The sequence below is a fragment of the Corapipo altera genome, unplaced genomic scaffold (genome assembly GCF_003945725.1).
Source record: "Corapipo altera isolate COAL_440 unplaced genomic scaffold, ASM394572v1 107, whole genome shotgun sequence".
Classification (NCBI taxonomy): Eukaryota; Metazoa; Chordata; class Aves; order Passeriformes; family Pipridae; genus Corapipo; species Corapipo altera.
Window position 1 is genome coordinate 539055 of NW_020885017.1, and position 13474 is coordinate 552528.

Genomic DNA, 13474 nt, shown 5'->3' on the forward strand with positions numbered 1-13474 from the left:
GAAACAACCTGTGTGGTTCTTCACAGCATTTTTACTGCTAGACAGCAACCAGGGACTTTTTTTTTATGGAAATAGTTACGCTCTCCAAAAGTACAATTCTTCACTAATGGGTTGGTGATGTTAAAGCTTTTTTGTTTCTCCACCAGAAAGTTATTTTCTCATGAATTCTTAGTCAAATTCTAACAAATCATTCTCACCTATCAGAGCAGTATGTGCTGCTGGGACTTCACAAGTCTCCAGTCTCCAGTGAGACTCTCCTGGGGCCTTGACCTTGTGTGCAGACTCTGTCTTTCTGCTACAGTGCTGCTCAAAACATCCTTCAAGATTGGTACCTACGGGTTTTATAGTATGTAAACTTCAAAACTCTTCTCTGAATTTTAAGGGACAAGGGTAGTACACTAAAAAGCAAGAGGCTGAAAAGACAAGACTATGAAAAGGTGACTAGCCATTTTGCCATAATTTTTACATTAAGTGTGCAGGAGCTTTTATGAAGCTAGTGAAAGTCTTCTGGATGAGTCCTTAGGGCACATCAATTTGGAATGATTTTCTTTCTGCTCCCTCCTCACTAACATTGCTCAAAAACAATGTTGAAAATAGTTGCCAGAAATGTAATCGAGCCAGTGAAAGGCACCATAAAGGCTTCTGTGCCTCCAGTGCCTCCAGGCACATCACTTCTGCTCCTTCTTGTATTTTTCTATGTATTTAATTTAACTAGGCAGTAACCTTTACCACATGAAACCAAGCTGGCAAAACAGTAGATTTGATCCGTGTGCTGAACCTGGAATGCTTTGCTGTGAACTACAGGGAAAAGTGGTGCCTGGAGATTCCCTGAGCTTGAAATGCTAGAACCCATGTTACTTGTCCCCCTGCTCCCACTTTGTGGGAAGGTTTTGCCCCACATCTTTTCCACACAGCCCAAAGCAAAAAAGCCAGGAGAGCAAACCCCTGCAAAAGTTTGCCCTAAATAACTTGTAACTGTTGCTGGAGAGCAATGAGTATCTCACTATTATATGTACAGGAACTTTGTTCTTACCCTAACATTTATACTTTCAAAATATTATAAACCATAGATAAATCAAAACAAAAGCAAAGCTAAAAATCACACAGCCAAAACCTTGCATTAACATTATAACTACAGACCAGTCTATCCTTCACTTTGTTTCATGCAGTATTTCACTTCAAATTTTATGTTTGCCAGAGAAATTTTCAAAAAGGAAAGGTATCATTTGCATCTGGGTGATATCCAGCACTGTGGGATGGGACCTTGCTTGTTGGAAGGTACAGAAATTGCACAGTTAAATGTGTTCATGAACACAAGGAAGTGTTTTCTCATTTGAAAAAAAAAAATTAAAAATGAGGATAAACTGTAAGATAAGAGCCTGAACTCTGAGATTAGGTAAAAGTTTCAAGAGTCACTATACATATCCAATTAGCAGAATGCCCAGGAACATTGGCCTACTGATATTGTACAAGAAATTGAGAAACCTCTGTGTTTGGGTGAGAATGCACTGAATTGGCACATCTGCCAGCAGCGTGGCAGCAACGGCTTCCTTGCTTCCCAAGGATTTCTTCTGCATTGGTCAGCAGGGAAATGCTCAGGAAAATGTCTCTGCTCAATGTCCAGCTCTGCAGCATCAATCTCAAATTACAAAACATTTCTAATGCAGGATTATGGAAGATGATGCAAAGCCAGTTCAGTCCTGTAGTTGCAGGGAAGAAGAAATTCTGGCAATAATGGAAAGACATCATCAGTATTATTGTCATGAAATGTTTGTAGTTACTACACTGGCAAATTTTCCAAATGGGTTGGCTTAGAGACAGGTCTCTTACACTGATTACTAAATTATTTTCTTTACAAAAGTCTAAGTGGCTCTGTTTTCCAGATGAATTGCCTGAAACCACTTGGTTCAGAGCTTTAGTCCCCTGAGATTCATCTTGGACAGTAAAGAAATGAGACAGATGAACACTAAACTACTCTGTTTAGTGGCTTGGCTGATGAGAACACTTTGGGTAAAGTAGCTTTGAATTTAAAATAAAGACAGGTGAACTGAGGCTATTAAAAGTTAGAAGTCAGTAGCAGTATTTGCTAACAAAACATTTTAAGCCAAATAAACCTTCCTGAAGGGAATCTTGGGTTCACCACACCTCACCTCACCTGGGAGAGCTGCCTTGCCAGGCAAATCAAGCTCAGTGGGCTGGCACTGGTGCTTTCCCAACCCAGGCACTGCCAGATTTCTTGACTGCCCTGCCCTTGCCCACCCCCAAGGAACAGCATTTTCTTTATCTGAACATACAGTCACACATTTGCCCAGCATTTACCGACCAACACTTACTTTTTCCGTGACAGAGAGCGCCTGTGCTCAGGGAGGGGAGATCTTTGCAGCCGCCTGCACATCTGGTGCGCGGTGGTGCGGCGCCGTCGGCAGGGACTGGCACAGGGAGAGGCCACAGGGGAGCAGGGAGAGGATCTCACATAGAACCCCCTAGATACAGGTTTCCATCAGCCTTTGTTAACGTGGAAAAGGTTCCAGGCAGCACAGCAGAAAACGGCGAAGTTCAGCCCCTCTGGTAGCTGCTCCAACAGAGATTTGAGACCAGTGTATGGTGAGGAGCTGGTCAGGTTTGCTGGGTCTGTGACTCAGGGCCTTCTTATCAGGCCTTCAGTGGGCTCCTCTCAAAGCACTCCACACTTGTGGATGGCAGCAAACTGAACTGCTCAGTGGGGATGAGACTCACACATGAAGAGACCTTTGGGGAGGAGAAAGAAATGGAGAGATATGAGTGAAGAACAACGTTTATCCTTCAAATTTAAACATATGCGGCTTTTACACAGTATGTTTGAAACACCTTCATTAGAATAGTCCATTAGATAAGATCCTATTAGTCAGAAGGCTTGGTCAGCTGTGGCTTACTCAGAACTTGTTCTGTTGTTAGTATTTTATCATTAAACCTCATTCTGAGTAATTCAAACCTCACAACACCAAGGAAAAATTGCCCATAATTGACATCTTCAGATGCAAGCAGCTTTTATCACACAAGCATCAGCAAGAACTCACACTACTCTCCTCCACTCTACTTCTTTATTTAATCTGCTTTATAGCTGAATTTCTTTTCTGGGTTCCACTGATGCAAACTTGCACTGGTTTGAATGGTTCTTCTGCAAACACAACAAAGCAGCTCCAGCCAGAAAGCTTTAATATGTCACCAAATCTTTTCAGCAATCAGATCCCTAAGCATTAAGTTTGTTAATTAAAGTAGCATATCTGACAAATTAGCAGAAGGGAGGGGCATATTTCTGTGTAACAGGGAGAATTTATACCCTCTGCCATCACCAGTGGACTATCAAAGCTAATATAGCATGACACATGCAGCACCCCTGGGCTAGAAAAGCAAGTAATAACCCACAAACAGAAACAAATTCAAAAGGTCATTAAAAACCTGCTAAACCTCACAAAATTAAATCAAATTGATTAATTAAAACCACTATGAAACAGTGTCATAGAATTTTGATGTAGTAGTGTCACATGGCTGTGGAAACCACCCTTCAGTAGTCCAACCAACACTTGGCATGTTTCCATTCCCATTTACTCTCCCAGTTATGCTAAATATCAGAAAGAGGTAAAAAACAGGATGGAGGGATTCAGGAAAGCATTTAACTTTAATCCTGTTCTTTTCATCCTGTTCTTTTCATTCACGAATCTTAAACTCACTTATCCAAGACAGTGGACAATATTCTTTTGCAAGAGTGAATTGCAGCCATGAGCCAATACCCATATCATGGACCACGACATGACTGGCAAGGGGAGCCAGTCCAGCATAGGAGTCCAGGCCAGGGAAAAACGTGGTAGTTTGAGGAACTGAACAGCTCTTGCTCCAAAACCTCTCTGCTGCACAGCCTAAGAAAAATAGAATGACAAAACTCCACAGTGCACCCCACACACCCACAGAGACCCAGAGCAGCAACAGGCAAGCCTCAGTGCTGAGGCTGTACAGGCATCCAGGGAAGATGGAAATCTCTGCCCAACAGTTTCCTGTGGATATCTAACACAGTGTAGAAGTGCTAAGTGAGTGGGGGAAGCAGTAGAAAAAGCAGCAGCAGCACAAGGAAGGCCATGAGCAGATGCTTGTTGGCTGCAGCACAATGTCTGCACCACCAAACCAGCCCCAAGGCACAATCAGCACAGAAACAAGAGCATAGTGGAGGCACTGACACCTCTAAGCATGAAAAATGGAGGAAAATTACTGACTGTAACTGATCTCAGCTAACCCACAGACTGACTGTCATATCAATATGCCAACTATCAGCCCATCAGTGCTCTTGGAAGAGGAGAGAAAGCTAAGCAGGAGGTACAGGTGACTTGCACAGTGTGTTTTTGTATAAGAGGATCCCGTGATGGAACACCCATTGCATGTTCTTGGCTCTGCATCACTGCCTGTTTCTATGTACCACAAAGTCCTTTTTTCACCAAAAGTGACACTGAACTGGTACCTTGTCCTTTACCAGGCCACCCCAACATATTTATACTGCATAGAGATCACAAGCCCAAATGCTAGTTGTTTGAGCCCCAAGGCACTCCTCTGGTGACCATCTCAGCATGTGACAGAGGAGTTCACAGGCATGTTCACTGGCATTCCTGCAGCAGCAGCTCTGAGCCTGTGAAATGAGTGACAACCCCCCAGCCTTGTGCACCAGCACTGCACAATGCCTCCTCCTCTATCCTTTGTAAAATGACCTTTCAGGAAAGCAATTTCCAAAGTGACTAGTGTTGCTGGTGACACACAGCTAGGGGAAACAGAGAATTTACAGTGATTAGAATAGATCAGATTTATGGACTAACGAGACAGATGATGCACTGAAGCAGGGAATGAAATGTAATGAGGCCAAGGAAAAATTAAACACATACCGTATTCCAGCCTAAACAGCAGTGTACAAATAGACAGGAAACACAATCTAAAACAATTCACATAATGTTTAGTAGCATTATAAAGGAAAATCAGAAAAGATCTTGCAGCTCTTACGGACTTCATAATGCAGAGTAAAAACCATGACTGTAAGGCAAGTTAAGAAGTACTGCTGTAACATCTCTATGAAAGACACAAAAAGCCTTTTAATCTCAGGAGCACTTGTTGCCACACTGAAAAATGTGAGACTGCCAGACAGATTTCCAGAAGGTTCAAACTCAGTCCTGAAAGATTTCACAGATATCAGGTAATTTGGGTAACATGAACATTTTTGCAAAGTTAAGCCTACAAGTTACATTAAATCATCCCAAAGCTTGTAGGATATGATCACTTTTAGGCATGTGACAGATAAATGCAATAGGGAAGGTGTTTCTGAAAATGAAAAAAATAAAATAAGTAAAACTGGAAGAAAACAGGAAGAAAACTGGCTCAGGGGAGAACAGGAATGAGAACCCAAGAGTTTGAGCTGGTCCCTGAAAAAGCCTTGGCAGTCTGGGACTGTGGCTGAGCCACATTTGAGAAAATGTTGTGCCAAAGGATATACTGGGTTACCAAAGCAATACTGATGGGGAGGAATATTTTAATGTAAACAACTTTTTTACTGAGAGAAATATCCTTAAAATAGTAAAAATCTTCTTTATATAATGCTTGTACTTCTACTCTGAAAACATTGACCTACATGCTTCATTTTACATGTGTTGACTAATTAAAATCAACTGGAATAATCAATTTAACATGTTTAGCATTGCAAAAATCAAGTGGATTGGCACGTTGGTGTGTTTTGATCTGTCTTTGGTTCACTGCATACTTTATGCAGCTGTACTTAGGGTAACAAGAAGAACTGCAACTCGCAGAAAGCAAAGAGACAATGCAAGATCTTAAAATGCTATCAGATGCAGCAAAATTTTTCTAAATATCCCTTTTGCTTTAGAGGACTGATTTTTAAAGGCCCTCTGTACACACAACATTGTTAAAGTATTTCCTCGAACGCGTCGATTTATTAGCTGTGCTCCTGACTAGTTTCTTAATTGGGCTCAGAAGTAAAATTATCATTCAGATGTTAGCAGTTTTACTGTCTGACGTCTAATCTATTTTGAAAGCTTAAACAAATTCTATAAATATTTAAATTAAATATAATCTGCATTTGCTCAGTGATTTTAATTAAGAATTAAGTTGCTGTTCCTCTGAAAAGTGTAAATGTTTAAAGTTGGTACGGTAGCAGGGTAATGTTAGGGCATTTAAAATTCTGTGCCATTATTCATATATTTTTCAGTGTATTATGGTCTGAGTTTAGCACTGTAGTTGATGCTGCTACACAACTACTCATAATTATCTTTCAAAAAACAAAAAATAACTACAAAAATTTTGATAACTCAATTTTGAACTACTGTGACTGACACAGAAGAGTGTTTTACTCTTTTTTCTACTTTATTTTTCTTTTTTTTTTTTTTATATCTATTTTAATTCCAGTTTCTTCAGGACTCCCTTCCACAGACAAAACTCTGAGCCCACTGGATTTCTTCTGGGTGTGATGAAGAAGCCTCACAGAGACTTCTGTGAAAGAAAAGCCACCTATGCTGATTTCACAATATTCTTTTAAAACAAGCAAGTTACAATCCTATTTAAGACAAATATTTATACCTTGCACAAGGGTTCAATATCTGAATCATACCCATGGGCTTCCCTGGTACTAAATAAATGCAAGAAGACCAAAGGGTATCCCATCCACCTCAGAGCATGTTCCCAGCACAGGGAACCCGTGCCAAGGACGACCATTTCAGAGCACCCTCCCCAAACCGTGTGTGCGTGCAGGAGGCAGGAATGTTCATGCATACTGAACTGGGCTTCTCCCAAGGGTACTGAGAGCTGGAGATGGCAAAATCATGTGCCTGCCTCCTCTGCAGGAAGGAAGAGCCTTCCCAGCACTCCCAACCCTACAGCAACACAGCCCGAGAAAAAGTCCACCATCACAACATGGCCAAGAAGGAAAAAATACCTAAAAGGTGCAAGATGCTGGATAGCAACAAATTAGATGTCTGAAGTCCAGGACTGAGAACAAAATTGTAACGGGTATTTCAGAAAACCAGCAATTAAAATAGATTGTGGTTGTTTAATAATAGTCAGTGAACAAACGTAACTGAGTGTTGGACAGAAACGGGGACAATGCAGTGGTTACAGAAGAAACCAGAGAAGAATGAACTGCAAGGATTATAAATCTAACAGTCAACTGTAAGTCTTTTTCTCTCATAGTTCACAAACAACTAAAAGTGTTTCTTCTAACCTTTGAAAGTATGCCTGCATAGACTAATTGCATTTTGACCACCACACAGACACTGTATCAAGCACCTTTTTCTCTGCACATTGGTTTAAGAGAAAGAGTCAGAGGTGGGAGGGACAGGCTATGTCTGTCTTTCACCCCAGAACTAGGATGGAACTGGGAAGCAGCCAGTAGAGCTCCCAAAATACAGAAGGAAAGAATATTTAAACTCAGTTCTGGTAATACTGAATGTTACCAACTAAAGCAAAGAAAAATCAGTATTTTGCAGAAAACAGCTGTCAGTTTTCCTTTGAATGGCTTCATAGCATGTAAGAAGACAGTAAGAAGACAGCTGTGTATCTCTGGAGGCCTGATTTAAAACCCCTAGTTCATAACCAAAAGGCACTAGAAATAAACCTACCACAAAACCCCAACCCAACATCCCACAAAAGAGCAATTCACACCCACACAATCACAAGAGGGCGGGAGATTAACTCTCACTTTGATCTTTTGATGAGAAAGAGCACAGTTTTGACACAAAACTGCATTTTCTCCAGTGGACACTAAGCAAGTCAGAGTAGCACAGACCAATTTTCAAGCTGCCATCCATCTAACTTCAATCTTTTCTACCAATTCAGCTGGTGACATCCAGGATCCCCAGGGTATGAGCACATTGCTGTTTCCCCACTAAAGAGTCAGCATAGGCAATTTTGGATAGATAGGTATTTTAGAACACTTTTAGGAAAGAAAATAGAACAGAGCAAAGCAAAGACTGCACAATTAAGCTTTTTTTTTTTCAGACAGAAAAATCTGACAGTAATGTTTGCAACCACACTGGAAATTTCATCCCGTGGAAGTTTGGCACTGGGTGCAAAGTGGGAAGTTCTCTGCCACCAAGGCAGGGTACAGCAAACACATTAAACCCATAGCAGTTCTGCATGGCTTCAGCTTTCCCCTCTGTCATTCTCCTTTTTCCTGCAGTCCTTTGCACAGAGAATGAGACATGTGCCAACATCACCTTTCCCTCTGTCCCTCAGACACCTCTTATCTGACATCATCTCCAATTAGTGTTCCTGCTTTATATCCAATATATCACTTGTCATAATTTTAGTGCAGTCAAGCAGTTCCAACCCAAATGAGAGGAAGGTTGCTGATGCTTTCTGTTACTGTTGCCATATGCTTCGCATAAGAAAGGGAGTGGATTTCTGAAACAACAGGAGACAACATTCCTTTCCTGTACTGCCTCAGAGCAGAAGACATTCCTTCTTCAGCACTGAGGCTCAGCTGGACTGCCCACGTTTTACAAGGTCAGGAGATGTCTTCTACCCTGATACAAATGCACCCTCGAGGCCAACAGAGAAGTGGCCCAAGTGTCCTTAGCCTAGATCCTTTTCTGTAATACACCAAAAACTTGTCCCTTAAAAAGATGGAGCCAAATCCACTGGTGACAAAGCTATTTGCATTGGTGCACTGCTGGGGTTCTCTTCTCCCTTCTCCTAGACCAGATACTCAGCCCAGGAACCACACACCACCTCCAGCCCTGGGACTGGGGTGGGAAGAGGGAAGGGAACCTGCAGCTCTGGAGCCAGGGTAGGTGACAGCAATGTCAGGTCCCCACTTCACCTCCAAAACAAATGCATCTGAAACCCAGCTTGGGCATTGAAAGAGCAGAAAACATCAAAGGGAACACTATGCAAACTAGATCTAAATAGGAGTTTGACCTGGGAGCCACTGACTGCAGCCAAAACATTTCCATTTAAGGTGCTGTTGTTAACCCTGTTGCATATTCCTAGTTACCTGTTAATCTTTCCCCAAATAAAAAGACTGATTTTGATTGCCTGGTAACAGTTACCATCAGTTGTAGCATTCAGTAACTTCAAATGTCTGTATGCTAATGCAACACCATGTTAGCAACCATATTCTTTCCTATTTTTTTGCATTTCTTTTTGTTTAGATGATTAATTTTACCTCCCATTTGTGTCAAACTGCTTTTGAATCAGAACTGGAATTCGATTTACAATGCAGAAAAAAGTATTTTAATAGGTACACTGGCTACAAAAGAAACCTTCAAGCATGATTTGCATTTAAACAAGAGTCATCACACAAAGAAAATTATCTCCATAATTAGTGATTTGAGCCAATTGTGACTAATCATAATATGATCAAAAGACTTAAAAGAGACCTCACCTCAGCTACACCTTTGCCTAAGAAAGGATTGATGATAGCTGTTGCTCTTCTGAACTAAAATGCTTTGCAATTAAGTGTAATTCATGTGTTTAGCCAGAGAATTTCCAGAGTTGTAGCTTTCTTTGCATGTTAATAGGAAACATCTTACGTTTAAATATTAGGTTTATGTAAATTTAAGATATTATGATGGGTTTAAATCTTAATATAGAAATTATGCAAGGTCATTTTAATTCTGAAGGGGTATATTTCAAATGTTTTGATTTCAAATAGACATATCAGGTTTAAGTTAAAAAGACAAAAATCCCCAAACAAACACACAAAACCACCAACAAGGCTCTCACACCCAGGACTTCCCATCCCCTGGAGATGGAACTGATCTGAAGGTTGCCATCAACGAGAACGAGCAGAGGCCAGCTTCAAAAACTTGATGCTCAACAGCACCAAAGCAGATGGGGCAGGAAATATATTCCAGCACCCCCACACAACCAGTTCACAGGAGCAAAGGGGTCTTATCCAAAATAGGAGAGAGCACCCAGACTGAGCAGGATGTCAGGTACGTCATCTCAGCTCATCACAAGGCTCAAACACCCACTCCTTCAGTCTCTGCTTTTCACTGGATCCCACTGACCCACTTGCCAAAATGGGAAAACTCTACATGCTGTTTGTACTGGAGATTTTGACATGCCAGCTTCACTCAGCATCACAAATGTAACCCCTGCTGGTCCCAGGAGGGTCCAGATGCTCAGCAAGTTTTATCCCCACACCAGATGTCACCCCACCCAGCAGAGCACTGCCCCTGCTCAGGGCTGAGCAGGCTGAACACCCCACACATCCACTGGCAGGCTCGCCCACATGCCCAGCTGAACCCATACCCCGTGACAGAGATGGTCTGAGAGCTCAGCTCCCTGGTGCCATGGTCATGGGGCAGGCACCTGCAGTCCTGCAAGGTCTGGCTTAAGCTTTGACTTTAGCTTGAACAGGAATTAATTCAGGGAAGCCCTGAAAGGTCCCTCTTGTCTTTAGGAACACTTAGAGCAAGCACAAATCACCAGCGTTTTGTCTCGGCACCAGGCTTTGTACTTACTTTGTGCTACCATGAATGACTGCCAAAGGGGAAGGGAGAGGAACTGGGCTCCATTAGCCAGACTTTAGTTTTTCATGATCTTCCCAGAAGTCATTGCCCACGCTGTTCTGATGCATCTGTGCAGTCCTCCTCCAAGTCACTGAAAGCTCACACTTCGGCCCAGGGGTATCTACAGCTTTGAATCCTGGGTGACAGCAGTACAGGCAGCAAAAACAGAGCTGGTCCTCCAAAAAGTGTCACTGGGAGGACTGAATTCCATGTTAGGTTGCTGTCTTCACAGAATGACACGCACTAGCCAAGCTGTAGACATCATATAAGGTACTGATTCTGAATATATGCAAAATGAAGGAAGTGGCATTTCTATCAGCAGGAAACATTTGGGTTAAAGTTAAGACAACTGTTTATGAACGACCAAGTGTGCTTAACCCAGAGTTAAGAGTCACAAGTATAATTTCATCACCATCTAAAAGTTACTGAACCATCCCTACTACAAGGAGTGTGCTTATTTCTGCCCCTTCTGGTGGGACTCACCAAAACAATTGGCTGAGTGCTCACAGTGAGGGGAAGAAACACACACCAGGGCCTCTGTTACAGGCACTGCCTTCACAAAAAGCCTATTTAATATTTAACAACAGTGAGGCTACACTTTGCACTGTCGCCTTTAAGACCTAGCCTACCTAGGATGGGAAAAGTGCAGCTTATTTAGATTAGCTATTAGTCTTTCAAGAAAGACTCAGGGAATGTTCTTTAAGAACACTAAGCAATAACAATTAATAACACCTGAGTCACTGGGCTGGCTTGGTTTTAGATGTTAAGGGGTTCTCTGTGGATTTTCCTATTTATTAGTATTTTAATTTTTTTTAAGATTAGAACATTATTTTTCTAATTATAGTTGGGAAATAAATATCTTAAGAGAGTTTTCCCCTTTAATGCAGCGTTCCAAAGTGATTTACAGTGAAAAATAGGAAGACTTAATATTTGAGTTTCTTCTGGAAAATTCTGTGCCCACAAGGTCAGTACCAGCAAATAATACTTAAAGCTCATGGAAACACATGTCTTGTGGGGCAGCCAAAATGCTGCAGTCCCTAATGACCTGTGCTACAGGACTAAGAACTGGGCAGCTGCAACTGCCAGCAAAGTTTTGGACACCACCAATTTGGGAGTTAAAAACTCTCCTAAAGTGATCATGGCCAAGACTTGCAGGGACAGCACGAAGGGCACCTCTTTCCCTGACATGTGCATTACCGTTAATATGATTGGCTTTCTATGTTTCAAGATTCCCAAAATCCTTTTACGTTAATTGCGTGTAAATGTGATAAATGCAATAAAAGAAGCATCGCAGAAGTCATTTACTTTTCCCAATCATTTTGTAATGAATAGTTTTACAGGCATGCACTGTCCACTGTGCAGAACAGGCCCCTCAAAGGCAGGGTTTGAACAGCCACAACCCAGCACTTTAGAAAACGGTCACGCCGGTCCCCATGCCTGCATTGAGCCAAAAATACCGTGTTTATTTAAAGGTTTTGCACCATTTCAGAAGGCTGCACCATGTCTCACAGATAAGCAGCACTGCAGAGGAAACAGAGGAAGGGAAAGGGCAGGCACTGGGGACAAGGACTGGTTCCACAAGACATCCATCACGGCATAACAAGCGCCGCATGCTTGGCAGGTTCATTGCTGCACAAAAGGAATTAAGAGCAGCCTTAAGAGCCCCAGCACATGGGAGCTGCCTAATGCTTGAATGTTACCTCTGGATTTACTGATGTTTTAAATGTCCACGTCATGAGTCTCGCAACACTCGTATTCTACAATCAAACAGCCAAGTGAAAATTTAAATTTTTTTTAATACTGAGGGCAGGGGAGAGGAGGTTATTCCCCATGGCTGAGAATCAACAACTGATTATGTTATTGCTGTTAAATGAATAAATATTATGATGTTAAATGAATAAAACTTACAAAAGTAGCTAAAAGAACCATAAAATCCCTCAATGTAGAGGTTCTGAGTCAAGTTTTTTTGAGTGTGTGCCAAGACTGCACTGCTCAGAAAACAGAATAACTCTTCAGAAAAAAAAATCTTTGATAACTCTTCTGAAAATAATTTTTATTTCAATTCACTTGGTAAAATTCCCAGTATGGACAGTTGGGGAACACATATCTGATGCCCCACTGTGTAGCTGTCCTACCTAATGCTTGATCAGAGTCCCTAATGGACATCAGTTATTATATAAGATGAATTAAACATGAAGATTATCTATTTCCATAGTACATTTTAAGTATGTACTTGTATGTGATGAAAATTTTATTGCTTGTGCTTGGGAAATAAAAGGGACAGGATGCCTAGTGTTAAAACGAATTTACTAATTGAACTTTAATGAGCCTTGTCAAACCCATTGATGCAGCTTTCTCACGTTTAAGGGTCACTCAGTCCTCATCTAAAGAATGAGCCTGCATTAGGATTTAAAGGCAGCAGGGCTGTGTATGCTGGGTCTGAGGTAAAATATTTTTCTTTTGAAAATTAGCCAAATGGAATTAGCTATTGGAATTACTTTACATTATTTTAGATAATGTATATATTTCATTTACATTATTTAATTTATGAAGGAAAACTCTAGGGGAAAGGAAGAAACTAAAAAAAACCCCAACCAGCCAAAACTCTTCTAGTCATTGGCAGATAAAAAGCAATAGGAAATTCTAGATTTCAGAAGTACATTTTCTCTAAAGGTTCCCCTTGAAAAAAAAGAAGATTGTTTTGCCTTTTCAAAAAGAGATCACACTTTGACTAGTCTGCTGTGGCCAAGGTTGCAGCAGATGCCTTAGAACTGACAGTGCATTTATGCCATTCACACTGCCAGGAATATGTTACCTGATTTTGTAATTTTTTTTTTCTTTTTTGTCGCAAACGTTACTGTAGCAAAGAGACATTCTGTGTGATTCAAGCAGCAAAGAGTTTCAGACTGCACAGAAGGTTTGCATGTGCAGGTGTG

The 13474-nt window shown here is 41.3% G+C and overlaps 1 protein-coding gene across 4 annotated transcripts in view; it reads right to left on the reverse strand.

Moving 5' to 3' along the window:
* HTR2C (5-hydroxytryptamine receptor 2C) overlaps positions 1-13474 on the reverse strand; it is a 212856-nt gene that overhangs the window by 71436 nt on the left and 127946 nt on the right. For 3 of the 4 annotated variants that reach the window (XM_027667676.1, XM_027667675.1, XM_027667678.1), the window contains one exon: positions 2334-2748. The gene's annotated coding sequence lies outside the window, so the exon portion shown is untranslated. Of the gene's footprint in view, positions 1-2329; positions 2749-13474 lie in introns of all 4 variants that reach the window. The other variant, XM_027667677.1, reaches the window with a different exon arrangement.